At 40.6% G+C, this 25883-nt stretch overlaps 1 protein-coding gene across 5 annotated transcripts in view; it reads left to right on the top strand.

Annotated features, from left to right (window-relative positions):
• Positions 1–25883, top strand: part of dennd1b (DENN domain containing 1B) — a 163316-nt gene that overhangs the window by 4878 nt on the left and 132555 nt on the right. The window lies entirely within an intron of this gene.

Below are 25883 nucleotides of genomic sequence, written 5' to 3'. Positions count from 1 at the left end.
GTCTTCATCAGGTGAGACGTCAGCGCCACCGGTCTGTAGCTGTTGAGCTCTTTGGGGTTGGCAATCTTGGGCACTGGGACCAGGCATGACGTTTTCCACAGCTGTGGAACTCTGCCCAGCTTCAGGCTCAGGTTGAACAAGTGCTGGACAATGTCACACAGCTGGTCGGAGCAGGTCTTGAGGAGTCGGGAACTGATGTCATCCGGACCTGCTGCCTTCCTCACCTGCATCCTCCTCAGTTGGTTCCTCACCTGCGCAGTTGTGACAGACAGGCAGGAACCAGGAGGCAGAGTGGCGGCTGAGGGTGTGGCAACGGTTGGGAGGGCAGATGTTGGTTGTGGAAAGCTGGTCGTGAGAGGGGGCAGGGAGGGTAAGGCCACAGTGAGAGTTGGTGCAGGTGCAGCTACAGGTGAAGTTGACGGTGGGCCGGGGGCGGCTGGCGTCTTGTCAAACCGATTGAAAAAGCGGTTGAGTTCATCTGCCCAGTCCTTGTCTTTTTCGTTCAATGTCACTGGGCTTTTGTGGCCTGAGATGTTTTTCAGGCCCTTCCAGACACCAGCGACATTGCTGGCTTGCAGCTGCTCCTCCATTTTCATCCTGTAGGCCTTCTTCCCCTCTCTGATCTTCCTCCTCAGTTGGATCTGCACGGCCTTCAGTTCCTCTCTGTTGCCCGACACAAAAGCAATTTGAAGTCCAAGTAGGCAGCCGTTGGCAAATGCTCATACGAGCCTTCTTTTTTTTTGTTTCTTTGTTTTTTGTGTTGTCTGTGTTTTCTTTTGTTACTTTGTGTTGTTGTGCGTCGTGTGGTACGGATGCAGATTGTTGTGAAACTGCCGCGGCTTGGAATTGAAGCGGATTTATGTGGCACAGGAGATGTGAGACAATCAATCTTTTCATCAATGGATGCTCAAGCTTCATGTTTGCTTTCAAAATTGAGCTTGTAGCAGATGTGCACATTCCACTCTGATGTCCTAGATCCACTGGTGAAAAGGAGCCTTTGGTCCTCTCCTCTTTCATCTCGAATTGCTTCCTGCAACAAAGAGCATGCACAAAGTGGTTAAGATTGAAGAATGTCTGTGTCTTTTGTGTTGTGTCACATTGTTTGTTATTTAGTTTTTGTTGTTGTTTTGACATCAAGATGGCGCCGCGAGAATAATAATATACTTTATTTCAAGCGCCTTTCAAAGCTCTCAAGGACACTTTATATACAATAATTAATAAAATACAATCATAAATAGAATAAATAAATAATGGCTGCCTTTACAGCAGCTCCTGTATTTTGTTTTTCTACTTCTTCCTTTCCTTTCCGCTTACTTTCATCATTTTGCTGCTGTGAAATGTAAATTTCTCCACTGCGAGACTAATAAAGGCTCATCCAATCCAATCCAATCCAATTTCTAAAAACGCCAAGAATCTAAATATTGTCCACGTGATCGACGAACAAGTGCCGATAACTGCTGTGCTTTTTCTTTTCTCATTGGTGTCAAAGTTGTCAAGATATGATTCAACAAACACCTTCGTGTACAAATGCACAAAGTGGTGCAACTTGACTCACTGTTTTTTGTGTGGATCCCATTGACAGAAAGGGTTAAAGCTGTGAGTCACATAACTCGAAAGGCTTTGGCCATGATGTGAAACATCTTGTCACTCACTGCAATCTGCTGCTTTTGCAGAAGTACCACTTCATTTTTTTGTTGGTGTTATTTCCTCATAGCCTCACTGAAGCAGACATGACTATAGTTTTTTTTTTCATCTTAACACCATTTACCGTAGGTGATATGATGGAAGAATCCAAACTTGTTTATATTCATCTTCTTTCATCACTTTGTTGCTGTGAAATGTCAATTTCTCTACTGCGAGACTAATAAAGGCAAATTCATCCATCCATCCATCCATCCGTCCGTCCGTCCGTCCGTCCGTCCATCCATTCTGAATGGAATTCCTGGAGTTTACAGAACAGAATACAATACATCGTATATCGCGAAATTTCACTTGTATTGGCAGTTTCCTTAAGTACCCCCTACTTGGCTTATAAATCCAGTTTACAATAAACATTTAATAGTGACTGGGAGGGAACCACGTCTGAGTCAATGGAGAACGCATGTCTTTTGCTGATGCTGCAAACCCTGTTTCGTCTTCCTCACCACATCTTCGTCTTGCAGGCACGGTAACTCGATCCATATATGACACCGTCACGCAAACCAGTCTGACTTGAACGGTTAACTTCAAAAGGCACAAGACTGTTGTTCAAGTTGTCCAATGAAAATCACTCTTTTTATGGGGGTCGCTGTCTTCCTGTGTTAACAGGGCTTCTCAGCTTCTGAAATCATCACTCTGCCGATGACACCCACGTGTTTGTTGTGGGGCAGGCATGCAACATTAAGACTTTTCAGCATTGAAACAGATTAGATTTTAGGATCGATTCAACATGAACATTTAAACTATATATAGATTTTTTTTTGAAAAAGATTAATTTGGGTATTTGGGTGTCTGTTTTGCTTCATTATGGATATTGTTTTACTTTTAATGTCAGATTTTTTTTCTGATTATGAATCTACCCATGTTATTCCTCAATATGATAGGATTTCATAACAATAATAAGAAGTATCCGACTTGTAATGTTTTATAATTCTGAAACATCATAGGTATAAATTACAAGGCAACAGCCTGTTCATACTACACAAGCTTTTAGGGGTCAAATTTAAGTTGAAAAAAATTAAACTATCTCAAACTGGATCTGCAAGGAAAAAAAACATGTTTCCAAAATACTATGTTGAATGGTTAAAGGCATCTCTGATTAAAATTAGCTGTTGGCTTGTAAAGGTTTGTTGCCCTCTCTTCGTATTTTGAAAAAAAACCTTGTTTTATTAAAAATAATTTAATATCCGCTCATGCTACGTCCTCTTGGTTTGTCTTAGAATATTATTTATTTGTAGTTATAAATCAATGACTTTTCTTCTTTTTAGTTTGTGTTGAGACTGAGATCATCTTTAAGTGTTATTTTATGATTAAAGATGTATTATGTTTGTCCAATGTGATATTGGATTAGCCTTTTTTAGTCTTGCAGTGGATAAATTTACTTTTCACACGAGCAAAGTTCTGGAGGGGAGAGCAAAGGAAGAAGTATAAAAACAAAATACAGGAGCTGCTGGAAAGGCAGCCACTGTCGCGGTGCCATCTTGAAGTCAAAGGAACACAAAAAATGTTAATGTCGAATGTAAATGTAAATTTTGTTCATTGTTTTTATTTATGTTGGGACGTAGTTCGCCAATGAGATGCTGCATTTCAAGGGGTTATCTTTCATGATAAAATAATTTTCAGCAAACACAATGCGGCTAATTTACATTACCCCCCAACCCCCACTTCACACAGTTTCCCTTGCCGTTTACTTTGTTGTTTGGTTGGTTAAAGAGCTACCATTTCCAAGTGACAGCTGGAGGACGTGGGTGAGCAGGGTACAGGATTTGTCTTGTCTTGTCTGTCTGTCTGTCTGTCTGTCTAGCTAGCTGTCCAGCTATCTGGCTAGTCACCTCCTCCGTCTATCTATACATACATACAGTATATACATATCTTATTCTTTTCCTTTCGGCTTTTCCCTTCAAGGGGTCGCCACAGCAAATCAGTGTCCTCCATCTTGAGAGGTTTGATCCGCATGTTTGTTTTGGCCAAGCTTTTACGTCGGATGCCCTTCCTGACACAACCCATATACACACACCTGATTAGTAAATGTATTTCATGTACGTTTACACACCAAACACCTACACAAGATGATTTTTTAACATCGACTGAATGACTTGGGGGGGGGGGGGTTAACAACACAACATTTGGAAGCCTTTTTCTTTGAGACGGTCTATAGAGTCGCTAATCCATCATCAGTGGGAAAAAAATGGAAGCGTTCAGTGTGTAGGAGGCAACTTTCAAGTGATTCTCTGGACTCTGGTTGTTTTTTCCTTTTTTACTGTTTATGCAGGTTCAAAATGTATATCGAAGCAATAACTTGCCACTGTGGACACAACGCCGAAAAAGCTTTTTACAAGCACAAGCGTGTATATGATCAATGCTCAATTGAATGTTTAAACACTGTTCTGTGAACGTCTGCTAAATACGAATAAAGTGAAATGATCTGTTATTTTCTGTTGACAGTGGACAGAATGACTGTGTAGGAGGGCCTTATGAGACTTCTAAGGGTCTTTGATGTTATGCCAACAAGTCTATTGAACCACTCTGCTATAGGCTTTTGTACCTAATGATGCATGACCTTTACAAACCAATGCTTTTTTAATCTCCTGTTCAAATTACAAACTCGTTCATGCGGAACACTTCAGTGATATTTATGATATTTTGTTCCTGATACATTCCACTGGTATATTTCCTCCTGCCTATCTGACAAACTGTTATACTTATTATCATTTCTATAATTCAAAAACAGGAGACTCATTGGGTGAAATTCACAGTATTTTTTTCCAGATTAGTGATTGTCTAGATTGTAGCACTCAACGTAATCATTGTTAGGGGAAAAAACATGAAAATAAACCTCAAAGCAATGTTTGGAGTGTACATGTATGGACTTTGTGCTACACTTCTAACCACGCATGTGTGAATAGATGACAGACACCGGCCCTTTCCCCCCCATGCAGGTCCAGGGAGACTTGGCCTCCCTGTTCAATGCAAGCTCAGTTGTGCTTAGCTTTGTTGGCTCAGAGCTCTTTGGTTTGGATGGTCAGACTGTGAGTGAGTATTGCCTGAGTGCGTGACTGGCATGCTAGCGACTCGCGGTCCTGGCTACATAAAGCCATATTGATGTGCTTCCAAGATGCTGCCAAAGCTAGCAGATGATACAAAAGCTGCCAAGGCAGTAGGCGGGGACAGATGCTACCTGTCCTCACCCAGTCCATCCAGCCAGATTGTTTCCAGTAACAAAGCCATAAATTTAAGTGCTCAGCATATCAGTTTTCAACTACATCCATGCAGCAATTACGGAGGCAATTTATCATTTTAGCAATAGCATAACACAGGAAGCACAAACACCTAACATGACAAGTTATCACCATATTATTTATCACATCCAGGTAACACAGAGTAATTATGAACAAACCCACAAATAACAGATTGAAAAAAATATCATTGTGATCGTGGCCTGCGCAATAGAGGTTTCACAAAGACATGCAGTATGCTTCAAATGGAACTGTATGCTTTTATTTCACTGATGAACAATTCATTGCGACCTTAAAGGACAACCGACACCCTGGACAAGTTGTGTCCATAATTTGTAAAATCACTTCAAAATGACTTCTACTGAGAGTATTTTACGAAGATTCCACCGCATACAGCTATATGTTACCTTTTAAGACTCACGCTGAATACTAAGGAAGACTTGTTTTTGAGTTGGTGACGATACCTACGGTGACGTCACGGTAGGTATCGTCACTGACTGAGAAAGCGATACACAATGCATTTTGGGTACTTTGTTTGGCCTGAAAACTTCGTGTAGATCCGTGTTGATGGCGAAAATCGAAGGAAAACATAAATAACGCGATGGTGAATCGTTCTGTGTTGCACCAAGACTACTATTTGATACTCGCTGACACAAATTCCCAGCTGACAAATCAGGCCATTTCCAACAGAGCTTGGGTGCCATCTTGTGCATTTTATGGGACACTACATCAGTGTCATTGACAGCTCGAATTGATATGGGAGCACTTCTTTAATCGATTGCAAGCATTTATGCTTTCCTCTTCAGAACTATTTGAATCATATTCATAACTGGATGAGTAACAAGAAAGCATCTTCTCCGAATCTGAAGCCATTGTTTTGATTCTCGAGCAAGGCAAGGCGTCTTGGTGTGACGTCACGAACAAGGGGGCGCGACCTCCTGAAACTGAAACTTTTTCAGGTCATTTTGAAGTAGTTTTGAGACACTAAGTCATTTTTATTGGTGTTTTTCATTTGCTAGTTCAATATCCGCCTCAAGCAGAACTGATTTTTCTTTTTTTTCCCTCCTCTATCGCCCTTTCTTTTTTCACCTTTTGTATTTATGGAGCAAAACTCACATTGTAGAACTTTTAGAAAAGGTTGGATGTTGGCATTCTGCAAAATGTCAGAATTGGGCCTCGACCCAAAGCTCACTTCTTGTGCTGTGCGATTGGATCCTGGCGACATATTGAGTTCATAGCAGAATTGCACTCAAATCAGAGGCCGTTGGAGTACTAACAGATGCCATGGCAGCAAGGAAGGGTGTTGATTGGTCATTAGAGAGGCCACATTCATTCACTTGCACTCTTGAGAAGACCCCTGGGTGATGTCTCACACATTGTTTATCTTACAACCCTTGCGTCTTTCTAGTTTGGCTCACCCATGTGACTTTACTAAATTAGCTCATTTACGGAGGATCAAGATGTCATCCAAGTCTTTATTCTGATTCCGCTGAGTCAAATTAAGCAGGTTTCCTCACTATAGAATGAGTGTCGTTTTGGATAGTCATGACGATGGATAACAGTTTGACCAAATCACAGTAATTGATAAATTGACCACAAAAACAAAATGAAAAAAGATATTTTCATTTAAGATGGTTGAAGATGACTGAATCTACTCAACTTGTTTCATGCCATGCCAAGTATCATGCTGAGCAAAAAAACACTGCAACGGGGGTTTCGGCATGTTGTTAACGCAATTCAGACAGAATTCTTAATGATCAATAGGTAAATTGTTATGCTTGTCCGTACTCATGATCACAAAAAAATCTTAGATCCCCTCCTGCTGATGTTACTCTGATATTCTGTAAGATCCTGATCAGAAAAAAACATTATTAGGGCATTCACGATTACTGCACACCATACACGCTCATGTTTTTTTCTTCTTATTATTTTTATGTTCTGTTATATTGTTAAATGTTGTTCAAGCGCTATATCAATCAATTTTTATTGTATTATATTGTAGATTTCTCAAGTCATTCAATGCCAGAAGATGTGCAAAAATGTGTCCACTCCAGTGCCAGGGTTTTTGTCATTGTCACTCAAATTCCAGGACCTACAGAATATTGAGTTTTAGGACTACATAAAAATTCAATGCAGCGTAACAAACCTTGGACTCTCTTCTTTCATCAGAAAAAAAAGTAATTCCTAAATTATATGGGTCTGGACTTATATGCGCTAGAAACGAGGGTGGCTGTCCAAAACTACTATACAATACATACATATTGGTTTATATAGTGCTCTAACAACTGCTGAAGCTGGAGCAAAGCGCTAACATGGAAAAAAAGGGAAATGCTGCCCCCTTGTGGAAAAGAAAACATTGCCAGAGGCCATGGCCAACACTTTATTGGCACTTAAGAATGAAAAAACAAAACCTGAACAAATTCGGGAATGGCACTCTCGGTCCTATTTTCAATATGCAAATATATTCGTGAATGGCAGTGAATGAGTTAATGTGTTCATTTCAAGGAAATGCTCGATTCGTGCACTTATTGAAAAGACATAAAAATTACATCTCCCCCGTACGTATCTCACCTTGAACTTGTCCCTGAATGGAAAGGAGTCAGTTTGTCCTTTTTCTTGGTCCTTGTGTGCTACTTCCGCTATGCCAAATTCTTAAATTAAATTTCTCTACTGTGAGACTAATAAAGGCATATCCAATCAAATCCAATCCAAAACTAAGACCTGATTTTGGCATGCCAGTCTCGCTGCTTCTCTCCATGCACGCCAATGTCACTTTTCTGTTTTTGTCTGGAGTCATTTGTATCTCCCCACTAAGAGTCACTCATCCGTTCACCACTGTGATGGTACCTGCTGCTTGTTGGATATGCTTCAAACTTGTCTTGTTTCAAAAGATTGGACTGCCTTGATTTATTTCTAATTACATGCAGTGATTTCATGTCCTAGGATTTGACGATCGGCGCAGTCTGCGTGAGTGGTTGACAAGCAACTGTTGAGAAATGGTGGCACTTTGCTTCGTCTCACTTGATTTATTGGAAGTTTATTCTCTTTTTGATACCCTTGTTACTGCATTTGCCTTTTTGCTGGTCTCAGTCTCAGTGGTCTCAGTCTTTTTGCTGGGCTCTGTCTGTTTTCTACCGTGATGAATGCATACGCAGACCTTACTGAGAACATGGAACAGGGGCTTCTATTTTGGTATCATGTGGCCGTTTGACATGCAGTACGTGGCGGACTCATTTAGAAACCATCCAAAACCCTCTGGACAGCTTTGTTGCTTCATTAGAAATGTGTGTACTGTATTGCCCAAAACACAAAACACTGAGCCTCAGCGATAGCGAATGGGTTTTGGTGGTTATAAGGTTATCAGTGGAGTCATTATAACAAGAGATGAGCTATTTGGGCATCAGGCATAACAAATATATTGTCTGAGAGTTTTATCTCTATCCAACAGTGTTTAATTATCAATTTTTCATTAGTGTTTACAATAGTATCTAGACGGTGAAAAACATGGAAATACTTCCAGGCATAGAGCACTCACTCACACACGATATACAGTCGAACCTCGGTTTTCGAACGACTCACAGTTCGAACAAATCGGAGTCCGAACAAAATATTCGAGAAATTCTTGCTTCGTAGTTCGAACAACAATCGGATTTCGAATGCCGGTACGACGCGTGAGTGCGGCGTACGCGAGGGTGGGATGCTGAGCGGCGTACGGGTGTATTGCTCTCTTCGTGACCAACTGTTGTCGCTTGCGGACGTGCTGCGTTTTGCTCTCCCGTTTAATATTGGTGTACGAAGAGTTTTAGCCCCTAATCATGCCTCCAAAGAAAGTAAGTGCTGCTATAAGTGAAAAAAGAAAAGTAGTGGGTACAACTATTGCATTTAAGAAAGAAATACAGTAAAGTCTCGTTATATCGATATTGAAGGGAGTCCGAAAAAATATCGATATAACCGGGACTATCGATATATCCGACCCTGTTTGCATGTAATTTTCTCCGTGCATGCATAGAAATAGTATCGATATAACCGTGACTATCGATATATCCGATATCGATATAACGAGACTTTACTGTAATAGCAAAATATGAAGGAGGTGTGCGAGTGTCTGATCTGGCTAATTCAGGGGTGCTCACACTTTTTTCAGCAACGGAGCTATTTTTGAAATGACTAAGTCAAAATGATCTCAGTTCCTGACAATGTCACATCACCTTGTCTTGCGATCTACTGAGAGTACCATGGAGATCGATTGGTCGATCACGATCGACGTATTGAGCACCCCTCATAGGGAATGCAGCATGGCGAAATCTACGATCAGTACAATATTAAAGAATAAGGAGGCTGTGAAATCTAGTGATGTGGCTATGGGAGTGAGAGCAAGTGTCATTGGATATATATTGTAAGAGAAAAGAACATCATGTAGCCGAGTCATCCGTAGCAAAGAGATTTGAACGTGTGAGCATCCCTCCGACAGAAGAGCTCCCCAAAGTTTTTATGGAAGGGGACTCTCCTTCCAAACAAATTTCCGTCCTCCGTCCACCTGCGCCTTCTGCTGACCACCACAAAGGGAAAAAGTCCTATTCATAATTCTTTTCTTTACGAACGTACAATTAGCCTGGGTTACATTTATGTTGATGTTATTTGTGTCTTTGCCATTTTGCTTAACATTTTCTTGATATACATTGCTTTTTATGTGTTGGTCAGCATTTTAATGTGCAATTTCATGCATAAAATAATGTATAAAATACTGTACTAAAAAGGTAAACATTCAGAGTGTTGGAAACAAAATCCTGCACGAAGAAAATCTGTGAAAGATAAACCGTGTTATAGCGAGGGATTGCTGTAATTGAATTATCTTTTAAGTGTTTATATTTTCCAATGGTCTTTTCTTCATCATTTCTAAGAAAGGTTAATGTCTGATACTGGTTAGCCATTTTTCGTAATGGGCCCGGGCTACGCCAATGGTCCTTGGGGACTACCTGATGCCCGAGGGCACCATATTGGTGACTCCTGACCTCGTATTTAACTGTAGCCATTGCAACTACAACTGTCATCTGGCTACATTTCGTGTCATTACGTCACCATGATTATACCGATTAGGGTCAGACCCATTTCACGCTCGAGCTTTGTCCACTTGATTGGGTCTGCACCAGAGTTTGATTACCACGTAAACACGTCACAAGACAAATCACTTCAAAGGAGAAAGTGACTACGATTCAATTGCACAGACCATAGTGGGCTACAGGCATGTTAATCTAATTAAGGCAATAAATAACAATTAACAAATGCATGGACAAATGCATGAGCTCTGGACAAGAATGGAGGTGATCCAGCATTTTGTGCCTGTTCTTCTTGGTAAGATGTACATTGAAATTGGAAAACAGGCTTCTTTTGGATTTTGTTTTGACCCATTCCACATCTTGGAGTACAATAACTTTACTCCTTCATGGCCATACTTTGGTCCCAACTGTAAACTCATCAAACATAGGAATACTGTATAGAAATCCAGTATTTTGGTACCTTTGACAAAAGAAATACCGGAACACAAACTTGAAAACTGTATTAAATTTGTATCAATGGAAGAATATGGATACACTATAGACTGAGAATGATAATTTATCACCTTGTATTTGCACCCGAGTCAGCTGATGTAAAATGATCTCTCAGTGATGTAAAAGACAGATATGTATCTTCCATTGGTAATTAAGAAAATCAACCTACTTATTGACATGATATGAGTCCTAGTATTCTGACATCCAGACTCTTAATTTAGGCACCAGGACCAAACCCAAGTCAAGCAGAACTAGTGGTACAAGCCTGATGTCTGTGCTGTCATTTCAGCTCCTGTCCTCACTATTTACATGTCAACAGCTATGCCTCCAGGGTACGTCTCCGTTCAAGGCTACGCCGACGTTGCCTTACACCCCACAATTACTGTGAAGATGATGGCGTTTACATGCGTGTTGTCGCTCGATCGGCCCTTAATTTGGGCTTTGGCCTATTTTTCAAGACAGAAAATATAGGTCAGTCTTGATGCTTTTGTGAATGTCTTTTACCATTTATCAGTGGGAAAAGCTGCAATTTGTTTACAGACAGACAATAGTCTGCCTGCACATTTACAAACATGTCAGTCATCGAATAATCTCCATCAACTGTAACATGGTTATTTATTGACACATTTTATTACAGAGAAATGGCAATCACTGTTTATGTCAACCATTTCTGTTCTTTCATTCACTGGATATGACTGAAAACATTCTTGAACATGATCAGTAGACATGTGCAATGTGTGCTGGAGGATTATCAACAATGGTTATCAGCAATTTGGATATATATTTATTTTGTTTGTAACTTTTTCCAACCTGGTGAACTTCAATTGTCGGAAATTATGCACAAACTTTGGTTGTTTGTTGGTCAGACTTCAAATATTAGTTGGATTGGTTAGTGATATGATATTTTTATCTCGCTTGAGAACCATGAAAGCAGTACATCGTGTACATACTCAGAATTAACTTGATGAATGAAGGGTGTCTAAATGAATGTGCAGTTGTGGGAGCTGAGTTAATGCAGATCAGTTTGTAGTTCTTGTCATTGAAAATTTCCCCATTGTGGGACTATTAAAGACTTCATGATTCTGATTATTATCATTGTATTTGACATATTTCATTTCTTTCATAACTTTGCTGCTGTGAAATGTAAATTTCTCCACTGCGAGACTAATAAAGGCAAATCCAATCCAATTGTCGGAAAGATGCTAGGAGAGAAGCCTTCTTGTGACATATTCTAAGGTGGTTGGAGATATGTAATTGTACAACCCCAGCCGCACATATGTTCCAGTGCACTTTTATATACAGACGATAGAGTAATTTAGTCATGGTAATTTAGTGCTAAATATTTTTTAGACGTGATGTTTCTATTGTGTATCAACATTTTGCCCTCCAGTCCTGCAGAACATTAAATTTGTATTTTCCACTGTGTGCTTTTAACGGGTACCAGTGTTTTGTCTTTCTTGTAAAAAGACTGTCTGACTGACTTCAAGTTGGAATGTCTGACTGAGAGCTGTCTTTCTGTCAGGCTTTGCATGTGAACTTCAAATCACAGCTCAGCAGCAGTGTGCATGTAGCCGCCAAAGGCAAGGCTTTTCACTGTCATCAGCACCATGCTGCTGCCTCTGGGTGCTGTGCCATATGACATTAACAGAGATCGATCCTTTCCGCACCTCAAGGAGCTGCCGTGCGACACACCGTGTTTTCTGTGATGCCACAACCTACCACCTCAAAGAGTAAAAAGGAACTCTCCCCTCAGCATCTGCTGCTGACTGACAATCACCATCTTTCCTTAAGTTTATATGTATCCAAAAACTTTATTTTGTAACATATTTAGATTTCTGTCTCAGATTTCTGTCAAAACCGAGACCGCACCAGTGACATCTACACCTCTAAATGAGTAAATGACCAGGAATCATAGTCCGGTCATTGGGAGGTCACCAGAAAATACTGCAAATTTTCTCTATTCCAATCATCGGTGTTCATAAAACATAACATTTGTCTGAACATATGCTTTAATGATGTGCAATCTTAAATCATCAAATACTTTGTTGAAAAGAGACCCATTGGGTCCATTGATTGCAAAGTAGGAAGACGTGGTAAGATCGTCATTCGGGGAGTAAGCATGCATAGACTGCAAAGGAAGACTAAGCGATGAGACTTCACTCTTCATATCGGTAAACGGGATTTAGTCAAGCGACTTAGTTTAAGTAACACAAATATGGAACAGTGTCCTGTGTCAGTGGGTAATTTAATCGCAAGATGTAAGATCGTATCCCGAGCTCAAAATGTGAATGATCTATCATTAGGTGAAGATTTAAGTGACATAAAATTCACAAAAATCAATGAAAACATGCTATATAGTTTTAATATGATCTGATTTTCTGTCTTTGTTAGATACAGTCAAACCTCATTTTTTGAACATCTCGGTTCTCGTCCAATTTGGTTTGCAACCGAAAATGTTTTTTTTTTTTTTTAATGCTCCTGTCTACAACCGAAATTCACTTGTCAACCAAACTGAGCACACCTAAATGTGACACTCGACTACCCTCCGCTTCCTTAAACGTTACTTCCTTATATGTCACTTCTTTAAAAGTCACTTCCTTACACGTCACTTCCTTATACGTCACCTAGTGTCGTGCTTTCCTCATTGTGACTGACATTTGTTTTGTTGAATAAAGTTTTTTTAAACGAAGAGGCAGACGTGTTTTGCTGTGATCTCCGCAAATTGGATGCTATTCTCGTGTAGCGTTCTATTGTGAGTGGACGTTGTTTGTATTATTCAATCACGATAAAAAAAAAAAAAAAAAAAAGCAGACATGTCCAGTACAGATCTACGCAAATAGGACGTTATTCTCGGATAGTGTTCCAATGTGAGTGGACGTTGTTTGTATTGTTCAATCCCGATTTTAAAAAAAGCAGCCATGTCCGGTTGAGATCTACGCAAATCGGACGTATTATCAGCGTGTAGCGTCCATTGTTAGCAGACAAGTTTGTATTGTTCAATAAATATTTTTGAAAAAAGCAGAAGTGTTTGCTGTTTGATTCTTTCGATGCTTCAAGACATGATTGGTGTCCAGTCAATTTCAATTAATGAGTTCACTAAATAATCCCATGTTTACTTTTGATTGCGTGCCACGAGCAAAATTTCCTGGATAATTCCAACTCGGTTCCAGTGGTTAGCACGTCGAGCACGACAACTTCACAGTGCCGAGGTTTTGGGTTCAATCCAACCTCCGACCTTCCTGTGTGGAATTTGCATGTTATTCCCACATTCCAAAAACATGCATGGTGGGCTGATTGAACACGACAAATTGATCCTAGGTGTGAGTGTGAGCATGAATGGTTGTTTGTTTATGTGTGCCATGCGATTGGCTGCCTACCGGTTCAGGGTGTCCCCCACCTACTGCTTGAAGACAGCTGAGGTAGGCTGCAGCACCCCCTGCGATCATAGTGAGGATGAAGTGTATCGGAAAATGAATGAATGAATCCAGCCGAGCACCTGATGCCTCAGGTGTTTAAATTGTTCAAATATGATTTTCACTACTTTACTTTTCTCTGCCGATCTTCCTTGTGCCGGTTCTGAAGTAGTCAGCGACTGCCTTCCGTCGTCCAATTTTGCTGAAAGTGTTTTTCTGCAGTTGCTTTGGCTGTGTAAGGCTTGCCATGGAAAGCTGACTCGTGTAGCTGTAATGTCTTTGATGCTCGCTCTTGAGATAGTGAAACAACTTAGTCCTGAGGCTGTCTTTCTTCTCACCTTTTTCCTACAAGGCTTGCAGATTACGGTCTGTGTCCATGCAAAATCCGAGCTCTCCTTGTGAAAGACGAAGATCCATACCTGATCGCTGAACATACACGAGCAAAAAGGCTTTATTTCCCCAATTCATTTTCAAAGTCATTACAGTTCCCCACCCTTATTATTCATTGATTTTGTTTGACTAAAATATGTTTTTCATCGTTTCTGAAATTGTCATCAGTCAGTATCAAACTGCAGAGATGCCATTCTCGCTTCAACCATCTGTTCTCCAATTCTTTGGTAGTGTGAATTATATACCAGACGTTGCCAAGCTCGACAGATTTTATTTGCTGGTGAAAAATATTTTGTTGCATCCACCTTAGCTAGCCAAACAAACACTAAGTGCGCGTTGCGTTGGGAAAGGCAGTCAAGCAGAGCCTCCGTTTGACGTCATGTTGGACCAGTATGCAATCTGACTGGAAATATCAGCGCTGATATGTGGTGATACACCGAGGCTGTCACAAAGGTTGCATCCATATGCTATGCCACTCATTCGTGAAGCTGTGAAATTGGGTTGCATCCCAACTAGCCTGGAGACAGTATCGTTTTCACTTCTCTCTTTCCATCTCTGTCTGTGCATTTGCTCCACGTCAACCCCCTCCACTCCATCCTCCCTCCCTCCTTCCCCCCTTTTTTCTCAGCTCGTCCCACTAAAGCATTTTTCTCACATCGCTGGGAAAATGAAACAACTAATGTGGCATGATTAGGGTCACATCATCTCAATGCAGCTCCGTCTTTCGTCTTCTTCCAGTGAGGCTCGGGCTGAGGCGGTTGTTTATCTTTTCAGATGTACATGAAGAAGTGGATTAGAAAATCCCCCCTGGCCATGATCTTGTGCATGTGAAGCTTGCCAGTTGTTGATTCTTTTTTCTTTTCTTTTTCCGCCTATGAAAAGCACATGCAACCCTTAGAAGTTGTTTTTTTTTTCACTCCTTTGTTGGTTCGCGTTATAAATTGTTAAAAAAAACGTTCCATCTATTTTTAGTATTGGTTATGATCCGTTTGGTAATAACATTGTTAACTCATTCACTCCCATTCAGAATCAGAAAGCCTTTAATGGTCCCACAATGTCGACATTTGCAATCCACAGCAGCAATTTGAAAGGGGTGGCGGGGTGTGAAAAGATAAAAACAAAGTATTCTAAGCATAATAAAAATGTCCGAAGACTGAAATGTATATTATATTCACAAATTTATTCGGGAATTGAAAATATGACATAGAGCACCATTCCTGAATTAGTTCGGTTTTGTTTTTTCTTGCTTGGGGGCCGATAAAACGCTGGCCATACCTCTGGCAATGTTTTCCCTTCCACAAGGGAGCAGCATTTCCCTTTTTTCCATGTTAGCGCTTTGTTCCAGCTTCAGCAGTTGTGAAAGTGCTTTTTATATGTATATATTGCATTGTATTTTGGACAGCCGGCCTCATTTCAAACTCATATAACTCCAGACCCATATAATTTAGGGAATAACTTTTTTTTTTCTGATGAAACAAGAAAGTCTAAGGTTTCTTACGCTGCGTTGAATGTTTATGTCTTCCTAAAACTCAATATTCTATAGGTCCTGACAATGACAAAAACCTTGGCACTGGAAAGGACACCATTTTTCACATCATCTGGCAGTGAATGAGTTAATGTTCTGCATTCACTGGGGCAGTTTGATTTCCAATGACCTTGAGCCTGACAGAATATTGTTCTGATCCCTATCCTCATTTGTAATTTACTCAGTGTGACCAATCAGTTTTTCATAAACTTAAGGAGCATATCATCTTTAGTAGAAACCTCTGCTGACTAAATCAGCATGAAATGTAATGCCATTTGCTGCGTGCGGAGCTGGCTGATTGGCAAAAGCCGCCCAAAAATGTTGTAAATATCCGAGTGGGCTTTATTTCGGCTGGCCTTTTGAAAGATGCCACTTAATCTGCTTACTCCTTTAACTGCAAGCGTCGGAGTTGGGCTTCTTCCCAGCCAGAATAAGTCTACTGATCCAGAAGTAAAGCGATGACCACCACAGTTATTCCTCCCTCTAGGTTGCACGCCCCCTACCCCCACTCCCTCACCCGATCGTCTTCAGTCCCCCTCTGAGGGAAGAAAGCTTCTCCTTCTCGACAATGGACATTTTTTGCCATATGTTGGTTTGACATCTTCATCAGGTTCACAGCAGGGTACCTTAGTTAACTTTCACTCCACTGCCTGATGGGATTTTCTCCCTCTGTTTCCTCAATCGGTCCGGGCTCAAAGTCTAGACAGCCGCCAGTGCAGAGTCCCTCCAGTCCGATGTCCACAATGGCCATATTGTGAATCCTTCCTAGCGGCAGCTTCCTCCTGTTAAAGCGTTCTGGCTGCTTCTATAACAATGCTTTTGTACCGGGGGCATGCGAATGAGGTCTAATCCACTACCTACTGTGAAATAAGTCTCTCTCACAGATGAGAGAGCAAGCAAGAAAATCGGAGTGAATGAAATCACCGCCAAGGAGGTTAGAGTGCAGCAGTTTAACCCCTGGCCAAGCAAAAGGGACGAGAGCAGGCAAAGGGAGCGAAAGAATGGAGGAACAAGGAGAGGCAGGCGCTACATCTCTTCATCTGTGGAGCACGGATGGAGGAGAGAGGCTGCCGATGGCTTTCACACTTTCTCTTCTCACAGTCAGAGGAGCTGGTGTTCACCATATGGGATTTGGCCTCCCTTAACAAACAGGCCCCCTATTCACACACAACACATATTCAGTTGTTTGTGGAGTGAGGTGAAAAAAAGTGTTTTTTTTCCCTCTTTAAAAACATTTTTTTATGCCTCCAGAGCAATGAATGGCCATAAGGGATCCAAGCATCTGTTTGATTCTCACAGTATAGAGAATTATAAACTAAAGGCTTTTATCTTTGTGTATTCACGCTGTATTTAAGGGTATTTTTCTTATTTTTGACAGAAACGTATATTCAGGCCATTGAGTAGATAACATGATCCTGCAGATGCGCTGTTCTTGTGTTTGACATTAATCTATTTTCCCCCAGCATGGCTTGGACATTTCGATGTCCCCTTAAAGGACAACCGACACCATTTTTTTGTATCCTAACTGACATCAGAAAAACGTTTTCTAAAATACCCAAAACACACAGGCGGATATTTTTAGTCAAATGCAAAACACCAATAAAGATGAGTTAAAGTGTCCCAAAACTACTGGGCGAGTTTCAGAAGGTCCCAGAAAATGTACAAGATGCCGCCCAAGCTCCGTTGGAAATGGGCTGATTTGTATGCTGGCAATTTGCGTGAACTAGTATCAACTAGTAGTCTTGGTGCCACACGATTCACCATCACATTATTTATGTGTTTTCCTTCTAATTTTGCCATCAACACGGATTAACACGAAGTTTTTAGACCAGCGGTCGGCAACCTTTACGACTCAAAGAACCATTTGGACCCATTTCCCACAGAAAAGAAAACACTGGTATCCACAAAATCCTTTTGACATTTAAAATGAAGACAACACTGCATCTTATCATCATCATTTTTTACCTTTATATATGCATAAACAAACTATAGTGTGTTGCATTTATGAATCAATCAGAGAAGCGAAATTACATTTCTGCACGTAACAAAAACATTTTAAACTCCGAAAAAAAGACGTTGGGTTGAAGATTACTTTCAAATATAATACTCAATGTCTATTTGAAAAAAAAAGAATATTTGAAAAATGGCAAATACAATATTTATCACCTGGTTAATGTGATTTCTGCTTCTGCACCTCAGCGCAGAGCCTCTGCACATCAGGGCTGTATGATCATCCACTTCATAAAAGGATTTTTGCTCTGATCAGCCTTGCGCATCAGTTCCGAAACGGCTCTTTTTCTCTTACCTCCATCCGGATATTTTTGAGCAAAGGCTGTGTGTTTCTTCTGGAAATGTCTTGCGACATTTGACTTTTTGTTGTTTGCTAACTTCTCATTACATATTAAGCATACCGGTAAACCCGTCTCGTCAGCAGTGAAGGCGAACGAATCTGCCCACGTATCATTAAATGTTCTGTTTTCTTCAGCCACTTTTCTTAGATTTATCTATAGTTGGCCTAGCAGGGGGTCGAAAAATTCAAGAAATCGTGCGCAATTTGGCGGTTGTGACCGGATATACATCCACTGTAGATGGTTGTGACACATATTATGAGCGACAAAAAAATTGAATGTTTTATTTTGTATTATTTATAATCACCATAAACTTCAAATTTAGAATTACATTTTAAAAATGAATGAATTAAAATAATATACATTACATTAAATACTCATTATTTATTTTCTAAAGCCGCAGGGAGCCGCAGCAGGGGGGTGAAATAGCCACATGCGGCTCCGGAGCCGCGGGTTCCCGACCCCTGTTTTAGACCAAACAAAGTATCCAAAATGCATTGTGTGTCGCTTTCTCGGTCAGGGCCATTGCAGACGTGACGTCACGTCAGGCATTGTCATCAACTGGAAAACAAGACTTCCTACATATTCAGCACGAGTCTTAAAATGTAAAATATAGCTATATGCCGTGGAATCTTTGTTAAATACGCTCAGTAGAAGTGATTTGAAGTGATTTTACAAATTATGGACAGAACTTGTCCGGAGGCGTCGGTTGTCCTTTAAATCAACGTGAGACTGTTTTTTAGGTTTATGACAAAAGGAAAAGGTTTCTTCAGACATATATATATATATATATATATATATATATATATATATATATATATATATATATATATCCCTAATGGCTAAAATTCCCAACTATTTCAAACCGATAAATACCAGGATGCACTAATTTAGCACTTTGCCACTTGCAATTCAAGCCGCTACCGTAAAACACTGCGATTGTTCTTTGTTTGATATGATTTTCTGTCTAACTGAATGTTGCATAACTTTTGGCAGGCAGCCACCACTTCTTCAGGGATAGGCGTCAATGTATTTAGTCGGTGAAAAAGTTTCTTCAGCCGTCATCTGTACTGACGTTGTGCTGGTGACACATACGGCCTTTGGCCATTGCTATGAGCAACAACTCCCCCAACCTTAGAGCAGGGACCTATCAGAGCAGAGGTCTGGCATTGCCACCTCTGTCCATTAGGGATATATATACGGCCATAGTTACCAGCACAACTTTAGTTCGCTGACAAAGCTCTTCGGATGAGGTGCAACACGTCAGACACCTTCAAAGAAGTACAGATGACGGCTGAAGAAACCTTTTCCTCGATGGACCACTCATGTCTACACAGACGCTTCAAGTGAAATCCTTCGCATGAAGTTCTAGTGGGCAGTGCAGGCTTTCTGACACGTGGCATCTCATGCCAACTTTTTCTTCCAGCCAGCAACATTAGGCATGCCATTCTCTGCCAACAACTCCTTTATTGCTTTGCTTGGAAATCCCAAGAAGCGAAAATGTATGCCAAGATGGAGATGCCAGCACTTTTCATTTTTAGCCCATTTGGATGTGCCAATACGCATAGAATTAGGAATACAATTGTCGTAGCGGGATTAAGAAGAAATCAACAACCCATTTTTCACTTCTCTTTGCAAAATCCCAGATAATTCAAGTTTTTTTAATGATCCACTGAGAGAGCTGAAATGATGCAGCGTAACTGTCATCTGAGTGGCCGAGGTCCACCTCCCACATGTACTCTGTTTCTGATACACTTCACCTGTTCACCCTGCTCACTTCCTACCGCTGACTTTTAAAGACGTGTCTCAGGAATACCTAAAGCTATGATAGCTGTCAATATAATATGCTAATTTTGTCTTGGCATTGTTCTAATTTCATGTTAGTCATCGTGATTGTATTATAGCAAGCTAGCTAGCTATTTGAGTCAGGAAACATATTAGCTATCTAGTTAGCTAGCTATCTATTAGCTAGCTATCTATCATTCTATTAGCTAGCTAGCTAGCTTTCCATCTTTTTGAGTGATTCCGGGTTGAGTGAACGCTGGCGTGTGTGGCAGCCGCTGCTCACCCACAGAAAAACTTATCCTGTGACTATAAAGTGACTTTGAGAGTTTTGAAAGGCGCTTAGAAATAAAATTTATTATTATTATTATTATTATTATTATTATGATAAAGCATTGATTTTTTTCCTTCTTCACCACCCCTCCCCCTCCTTCAAGTAAACGTGCCATTCATTACTCAGAGGCTGCTTACACGTTGCCCACATGCTGACTGTTGGAGGTCAGCCATGCTTGAAGGCCCCGGGGATCAATGGACATGCTACTTTACCTAGTAAATAATCAGCCGTTCGCTTGCTGTCTTGCTGCAAACATGCATGTGACTGTTTACATGGACACACGGGCGCATGGCAGGTTACAATGGTCACGCCTCGCTTGTCGCCACATTTGGCTGCCACTCTATTCTTGCGTATGAATGTATGAATGTAGGAATGTACTCGTGGATAGGTGATTTCAATTTAATTCACACCCAACAGGTCTGCTTACACTGTTTTCCCCCTTGTCGCATGAGTAGCCAGCAATCTCACAGCCAACTGACTTCTTTGAAACACTTTGCCGCTGCTGTTAACGACAGTCATCGACTAGCGTTTTGTGGGGAATCTTGGCACCTGTGTAAATTGATGGGTATCGAGGCTCAGCACTTTACTGGCCGCTTTGCGGAATTTCTCAAAACTTCAGAATTGATAGGCTCCGCCTACAACAGTTCTGGCAACTGTCTTGGGAGAAATTACTCAAATTAACTCATTCACTGTCAGATGTGCAAAAATGTGTCCACTCCGGTGTCTGGGTTTTTGTCATTGTCACTCGAATTCCGGGACCCACAGCATATTGAGTTTTAGGACTACATACACATTCCATACAGCGTAAGAAACCTTAAACTCTCTTCTTTCATCAGAAAAAAGAGTTCTTTCCAAAATTATATGGGTCTGGAGTAATATGAGCTTGAAATGAGGGCGGTTGTACAAAATACAATGCAACACAACGGTTTACATAGCGCTTTAACAACAGCTGTAGCTGGAACAAAGCGCTAACATGGAAAAAAGGGAAATGCTGCCCCCTTGTAGAAGGAAAAAAACATTGCCAGAGGCCATTGCCAGCGCTGTATCGACACCCAAGCAAGAAAAAAAACCCAAAACCTGAACAAATTCAGGAATGGCGCTCTACGCAATATTTTCAATTCTCGGATACATTTGTGAATGGCAGTGAATGAGTTAATTTTTGATTGATTTAGACCAGAGGTATCAAAATCTTTTTTGCCGCGGGCCACATTGCAGTTATGGTTTCCTCTCGAGTAGACACATTTTTGTCTGGCAGTGAATGAATTAAACAGTACATTTCATGTTTTATTATTAGACTTATTTGCGATTTATTCTCTTATTCTACCGTAGCCTTCAAGTCTTCCATATTTATGTGTGCATGATAAAGTAATGCACCTCCTTAATTATAGCGGCCCTCATTTTACTTATTCAGTCAATAATTCTGAATGTGTGACTTGTGCTGCAATCAATTCAGATTTGACGGCGTGGCTTGTGAGGAGGGGAAGATGAATTAACAGTTCCAGGATCTGTCATGGTGACATTTGTGTCCCCGGGCAGAGCAGCAGGGGTCCTTTTCACCCCTGTAACCTTCAACTTCCAGCCCTAACCCCCTTCAGGCCCCCCTCTCGCGTCCTCTACATGCCCAGCAAGAGAGTGAGAGAATAATGTGGAAAGGGGGTGGAGGGTTTGGACATACAGAAAGGGAGGTTAGGAAATGGGAAACAATGAGAATAACCAGTAACCAAGCAGAACTGTGCGCTCTGTATAAATGCATAACCAAATAAATAATTACCGTATTTTCTGGAATATAAGGCGCACCTTCAACGAATGGCATATTTAAAAACATTTTTCCATACATAAGATGCACCGCATTATAAGGGGCACCTTCAATAAATGACATATTTTAAAACGTTTGCCATACGTAAGGTGCACCGCATTATTATTAGATCATCACCATTCTTATTTATTTTTGCATCATGTCACAAACTTCACAATGATTTCCCAAATTTTCCCATTGTCGGACGAATAAAGGTTTTCTGATTCTGATGATTGGATTGGATTTGCTTTTATTAGTCTCACAGTGGAGAAATTTACATTTCACAGCAGTACAAAATTTCAATCGGATATTCGACTGATTGATCATCCGTCAATTCACCACAGTGGCTTTTGAAAATCATGAAAGTTATGCTATTAAAATGGACAATGCAGTTAATACGTGTTTACTTTAATACAAAAAAATAGTCTCATATTCATATTCTCCATATAAATACCCAGCGGATAAATGTCAATATAGCATAATCACGACTAGCTGTAGCTAGCTAGCTATTAGCTATCTATTAGCTCTAGCTATCTATCTATTAGCTCTAGCTCTAGCTTGCTATCTATTAGCTATCTATTAGCTATCTAGCTAGCTTTCTGTCTATTTGAGTTACTTCCGGGTTGAGTGAACGCTGGCGCGTTTGGCTGCCGCTGCTCACCCAGAGTAAAACTGTGATTTTAAAGTGACCTTGAGAGTTTTGAAAGGCGCTTATAAATGAAATGAAAGGTTTTCCATACATAAGGTGCACCGGATTATGAGGCGCATGGTCAGCTTTTGGAAACATCTTTGCTTTTAGGTATGCCTTATAGTGCAGAAAATACAGTACATTTTTTTTGTCAAGTGACATTTCCTTAGATGAGTCGTATTCATCATTATCTGGGATTGTTGTTAGTTGTATATTTCTGGGCTAAATCATAAATGTAGACAATTGTAACTTTAATCCTTATGGCAAATTACATACTCTTGTTCATAATACATCAACATTTTCATTAGATTGATCCCCCTCCCTTTACATTTGAGGGCATCCATAACATTTTCAATTACGTTTCTGCCCTTTGGTCGCGGTCCCTCTCCTCTACTCATATGCAGAAAATCAGAATCAAGTAGTCACAACTATGGCACCACTGGGTTGTCCTTTTTTCTTTTCTTTAGCTCTTTTCAAGATTGTGTGCATGAAATCATCTTATAGGATTATGTAAGAAATAATGTATTCTACTCCGTCTGTCATCCATTTTTTTTCCCCATCGTGTTGGCCTTCTGTCATGCTTTTTCATGCGGTCATGACCCTTCTCTATGGACTGGGCATTGTTTTATAACCGTGTACATCAAGCTAATATTTCCTACGACAATGTTAACAAACATCGTAATCACCTCTGTGGATTATGTAATGTCGTAAAACACTTAGACATCTCTTTTCAGGTTAATAACCCAGGATTTCACTATTTGACGTTCATAAACACAGAAATTCCCCCTCCTTTCTTCTTACCGCTCCCTCCCTTCCTGTCCTCACATACGAGTTGGAAGCCTTCCAACTCAGTGTGTGTGTCCAAAGTGATCGGCGACCACCATGTTTTCCGTGAGGAGCAGCAAACTGCAGCAACTGGTTTCACGGTACTCCATTAGATGTTGCGTTAGCTCCTCTAGCTCATCCATCTTGTTCGGGAGCGATCTCACATTCCCCATAATGACGGACGAGAGGATATGTCTGTATCTTCTGTTCCCTTTGCGGCGGTCCTATCCAGCCCGACAGCCCCGTTTTCTCCTCTTCAGCTTGTTGGGGATGTCTGGTTTGGCATTATTAGCTCACCATGCTAGCAGCTGGTCTCGACTTTAAACAATGGGATCGCGTGTGCGAGTGGTTTCCCAGTTCACAGGAGTTGGAGATGAGCACAAATGAAGATGCCCGTCTCCTTCCCGTATGTTTCGGGAACAAAAATACACAAAACACAATCATAAAAATACATAAACAAAATAGTAGGACGGAGAGGGACTCAAACAGGGTTAGGAGCTTCTGGAAAGGGAGCTGCGCATGGGGCGCCATGACGTAATACGACACAATGCTTCGATGAAAAGGTTTTTTCAGCTGTCATCTGTACTTCTTTGAAGGTGTCGGACATTTCGCTTCTCATACAAGAGGCTTTGTCAACGAACAAAAATTTTGCTGGGAGGTCTGGCCTCTTGGATAAGAAGCGAAACGTCCTACACCGTCAAGGAAGTGTAGATGACTGCTGAAGAAAGCTTTCCATCGATGGACCGCACTTGTACGGCTGAGAGCTTACACAGACTACACAATGCTGCCTTTTAAAAATGTTGTATCGAGTTCATATGTACTGTATCTTTATAGAGACTATATTATTATATATATTCCATATATATATATATATATATTTATATATATATATTAATATATATATATATATATTTCAGTACAAACCAGGTGACTTACATAAACCTTAAACATACTTATATAAGCCTTAAACCAGTGTTTGAAATAACGTCTGCCCGGAGGCCCGGGGCGTACAACTTTTACTTCGGGCGGTACAACTTTCAAAACGTCTAGGCCCGGGTGGCCGACAACTTCAAGAAAAAAAGATTTTTTCTAATCAAACATTTGTTTTATTCAAAGAAGCAAAAGCGACAAGCAAACTGCTGCAAGCCACGTGGACTCCTCTTTCTAAGCGCCTTTCAAAACTTTCAAGTACACCGTAACAGTCCGCCTGCTTCGTGCTTCGGACTATACCGTGACTGTAAAGTGGACTTGAGAGTTTTGAAAGGCGCTTAGAAAGAGCAGTCCATGTGGCATTTAGCAGACAACGCAACGCAGACATTGCATTGTGCACCATGACGACAAACGCGTCTTATTGTGTTTCAAGTTGTGAAAAATGGGGCAGGCAACTTTATGGCCGGGCAGGCAACTTTTCAGAGTTGTCTTCCCTGGTGTCCGCTAACTTTTTTGGAATTTCAGACACTGCTTAAACATACTGTACATTTCATACAAAATATAGCACTGAAACAATTTACAAACAACTTCAATTTACGAACAAATTCGCCATACGAACAACTGCTTGGAACGTATCTCGTTCGTAAGTTAGGGAGCATCGATATCTTTATGGCTCACAGACTGGAGTCTGCCATGTGTGAGTTTGTTCTTTCTCTTCAAACCTGGTCTGTGAGTGCAAAAGTCTCACGGTGACCGAGGCAGTCTGGAAGCCATGTTGAGCAGACCCCCATGTGCTTGCCGTCATTAGGACAGATGCAAGCTTACTGCATGCAGATACAATGAGGACTGCGGGCTGTTAGAAATAACTTTGCTTCATTTCAGATATTCATCTTTTCTCATACATGCCTCTCACTGTTTTTTTCTGTAGTACAGTAGACCTTGGCTTACAAACTTAATTGGTTCCCAGACGGAGTGTGTAAGGAGAAAAGTGTCTCTCCCATTTTTTTCCCATAGGAAAGCATTAAAATGAGAATAATCCGTTCCCAGGTTTCCATAAAATATAATTTTCAACTAAATAAGCCTTAAAACTACACACAACATACCTTATTCTATGTATAATAAATGTGCTATTTTAATGTAATGAAAGAAATATACTGCACTGTATAATAAAGTCACTTTATTTAAATTTGTGATGGTCATTGATGGCTTGATGGAATGGCGTCGGAGGTCAGAGGGAATTGCTGTTTGGAAAGAGAGTCACATTCCATAAGGACTGTAATTAAAGAAATAAACTGTACGTGAAAAGTAGTGCGTATTCCAAGGTTTAATTTTGATAAATTTGACGTTCGTAAACCGAAAAGGTCGTAAGG

The sequence above is a fragment of the Hippocampus bargibanti genome, linkage group LG07 (assembly GCF_051943395.1).
Source record: "Hippocampus bargibanti isolate YZ-2025 linkage group LG07, ASM5194339v1, whole genome shotgun sequence".
NCBI classification, from domain to species: Eukaryota; Metazoa; Chordata; class Actinopteri; order Syngnathiformes; family Syngnathidae; genus Hippocampus; species Hippocampus bargibanti.
Note: the sequence above shows the minus strand (reverse complement) of the source record. Positions and strands in the feature narration are given on the sequence as shown.